This window comes from Mixophyes fleayi, chromosome 6, assembly GCF_038048845.1.
Source record: "Mixophyes fleayi isolate aMixFle1 chromosome 6, aMixFle1.hap1, whole genome shotgun sequence".
Lineage (NCBI taxonomy): Eukaryota > Metazoa > Chordata > Amphibia > Anura > Limnodynastidae > Mixophyes > Mixophyes fleayi.
In genome coordinates this window covers 160,610,076-160,614,080 of record NC_134407.1, presented here as the reverse complement: position 1 = coordinate 160,614,080, position 4,005 = coordinate 160,610,076, and positions in this window count along the sequence as shown.

Below are 4,005 nucleotides of genomic sequence, written 5' to 3'. Positions count from 1 at the left end.
GCCACAGCCTCAAAGAGTAAACACTTTCTAAATCAATAATAACATTACCATTAGCCATACTGATAGTAGATATTATGTACATTTTTGGAGACATGACACATTGAGAGATATTTAGAGGACCAAATTTATCTTTGCACCTGACCATACCATGTTGTGTTGAAGATGGTATTAAATTTGCATCTTGATAATAAACACTTCATCCTATTTATAATGGGAAGCTATTAACTACATAGTTCCCCTATGTATGCTTCCATGTGCTGGAGCTACTGATGAAATAAGAGTTTGTCAGGTTTTTTTATGCCACTACACCATCAATACCAATGCAGCAACATTGTCAGAAGAGAAAGCTTTAATCACATACCTGTTGCACTTATTGGAGCTATATGTGCATTACTACATATCACTACTAAATAAGCCAACATAAACATGTTACAAATGAATATGTAGAGCTATTTCTTAAAATATTTGCCTAATAGGACCTTGCCTCTTTGATAGTTTTTGCCATATCACAAAATTTTTCATTATAAAGGGTGTCATGAGTTTTCCTGGAAATATTGCTACCAGATGACGGATGACAAGGGAGGCATCACATATATCCTTTATGGAGTAGTGATGGTTCCTGTTCTGAAACAGTACCGCTTGCCTTATGGGTGAAATATACTGTATATAAATTGCTTGAAGTTTAGCAGGAATTCATGTATCACCTGCTTCAGTGCCTGGCTAAATGCAGGATGTGACATCCCTGCCGCCACAGCTACTGTGACCTGGAATGAGTCAGTGGCACAGAAATGTAACAATGGTAAGTCAGTGGTGGTATTGCTTTCCAGATGCTTACCAGAGGTTCCAGGTCACAGAGTTTTCATGATGACATGAGATGATAGTCTGAATCGGCGTATGACCTCATTATCAGGTATCCCTATCATGCACCTGTATGACACATGAACACAAAGAACAAATGAATTAAATTATGTGTGTTGATTATGCAGCCCAATTATGAAAATAATACTTGACATCTATTACATTTTAAATATAAAATATAAAGGGAATTTATGTTCAAGCATGAGTAGGTCATTTGGGTGGTGAGTGATGAGGAAGGTTAACCAACAGGGTTAACCAACAGAGGGGATTGGCCAGGACTAGGGGCCACATGCATTTTTTATTGTACTGTTAAAGACCCCTGTACATTGCAGAAATGACACTACCATGTTATTTGTATCTTCAACATGCTACGCACAACCAATAAAGGGGCAAAACACAGCATCTCTGTTTAAATAGGGCACATTCTCTTCCTTTGTACAGTGCATATGCAAATCCCCTGAACTCTGATTGGCTCCTGAACACCTCTGCCTCCCTCTGCTTCCCTGTTTAGCTGTCTGCATTCCTTCCTCCTTGTCTCACCCCAACATGTATGAATCTATCACCTCTATGTCTCTATCTCCCACTTTGCATTTGTTTCTCTGGCCCCATTTGTTTATGTGTACCTCTTACCACCCAATATGTGCATCTATCCCTCCTGAGTGTTGCATCTGTTTCTCCTCTTTGCGTGCATATCTGCACCTTTCTTTCCACGCTCTGTCAGTCTGTCTCCATTTTGTATGCGCACCCACGTCTCCCCATCTGATGTTCTTTGCCCACCCTTTGTGTGTCTGTCTCTCGTATTGTGGGTGTCTGTCCTTTCTTTCCCCCCCCCCTTTGTATGTCTTTCTGTTTTCCTTTGCCCTCCTATCATATCTATGCTCCCACCTTCTTCTACCATTTGTCCTCACCAACAACTTTTTCCTTGTGCCCCTCACAACCCACTTTTCCCCTGAGCCCCTCACAACCCACTTTTCCCCTTGCCCTGCACTTTCTCTCACCAATTCCTTCTTCTTCCACTACTGCCATCTTCACCCTATTTTCACCGTCTACCTTCCTGCTTATCTTCTGCTGAAGTCGGCCAAATCTGCCAATCAGAAGCAATATTGGATGAATCTGAGGATGGCAGGTAAGCACAATCTTCTGATTTTAATAATTTTTACTCTATAACACTGTTGTAGCTAGTGATAACATTAGCGACCAAAAGATTTGGCTGGTTTTCGTCCATGCGACTTGCACAAGTATAATGTCAGTACTTTTACCACCAATGCGTATTCTATTAACAAATTAAAATCATTTTAAAAATGATTAATTCGCTGATAAATAGGGAGGAGGGCAGGACTTCTGGGTACAGTGGGAGGGGAAGTTAAGAAAGTAACATACGTGGGAGAGAAGATCTTGTGCTTTTTCTCCCTTTGGAGACATTGCGCTGCGTAGGGACGATGCTAGCATGTCTAGCGCCCCGCTGCAATAAATAAATTTGCGCCCTCCTCTTGTATAAATGATTAAGGACACTCAGACAATAATATAATGTCTCCATAAACTCATAAGATCATAGAAATTGTAGTAGTGGACAAGAAGTTATTGGCACTTACTTTTTAGGTGTCCTGGATGTAAGTTTTCACCCATCTCCCAAGGTTCCAAAACTTTTTCCGTTTGAGGCAGCCTTAGAGCCTCAGTAATTTTTTCAAGGCACCTCTAGGCCAAAATAAAAACATAAAAGGTTAGATAGAGGGCACAGTCTCCTCCTTTATCACACTCTTCACTGTGCTCCTTCATCACCACACTGAGCCCCCTTCATCATCATACTGTGCCCATCATGCTGTTTTAATCCCCTTTATGTCTCCCCATTTTCACACTGCATCCTTCATGCTGTTTTTCTTCCCTTTGTTTCTCCCCTTTATTACTGTGCCCCTTTATGAGGCTTTTATTCCTTTTTGTTTCTCCCCTTTATTTCTGCGCCCCTTTATGAGGCTTTATCTCCCTTTGTGTCTCCCCTTTATTGTTTTCTGCGTCCTTTTATGAGGCTTTTTCTCCCCTCTGTGTCTCTCCTTTATTGTTTGCTGATTCCCTTTATGAGGCTTGTCCTCCCTTTTGTGTCTCCCCTTTCTTTCTTGCTGCTCCCCTTTCAGGTTCTTTTTCTCCCCTTGCTTTTGTGTCTCCCCTTTCTTTCTTGCTGCGCCCCTTTATGATTCTTTTTCTCTGCCTTTCCTTTCTATTGCCTTCTTTCTTCTCTTCTGTCTTCTTTTCTCTTCTTCTGTCTTTCATCATGGCTCCTCTTCGTGTGCTCTTCTCAGCTCTGTTTGCAATGAATGATGGGTGTAACATCATCACACACATCACACCCAACATTCATTGCAAATGGAGAAGAGAGGAGGGTGCCGGCCGCCATACCATCAGGTGAGTACAATTTATTTATTTATTTTATTTTACTTTTGGTCCGGTGAACGGTGGAGAAACGGGGGATGGCGCCATGGCACACTGATCAACATCTAGTGGCACACCGGTTGTGGACCACTGATTTACATCTCCCAGAGTTGATTTCCACAATAAGCCCTCTTGAAACATAAATTACAGCTGCAGAAGCAGTATAAGAATCGGATCACCAACTGACTGGTGATCCGATTAGCAGGCTGCTGGCGGCTATGGGCCCTCAGAGAAAGGGAGGTCTGGGGCACGTGACCCCTGTGTCCCCCCCTTAATCCAGCCATGGCGTGAAGCTCAGATTGTGCACTGTAATTGCCTAAATGCGGCCTGCACCCAAGGAATCATCAGAATTGGTGGAAAAAGATATCCTAGTCAGTAATCCCACCTCATTGACATGACATCCACCGCTTCCATGTCTTTGGTGGGCTGGCCAAGCCCATTCAGTGACTATTTCATGGGCTGCAACCATTGCAATCCTCCAGATGTCCCTTCATGCCCAGTCTGACACTGGTTTTTTTTCACTTCAACTTCCTTCCCCACCCCAACATGTTGGACAAGCCCCTGGCATACTTCAGTATTGGGGCAGGGGGTATGTCTGGTATGCGCTTGCTCCGGACGCCATGGCTCCATTTTACGCCTCTGTATATATGAAGTATATCATAAATACCCTTATATTTCCATACCTCTCAACTGTCCTATTTAATTGTGACAGGCCTGATTCTA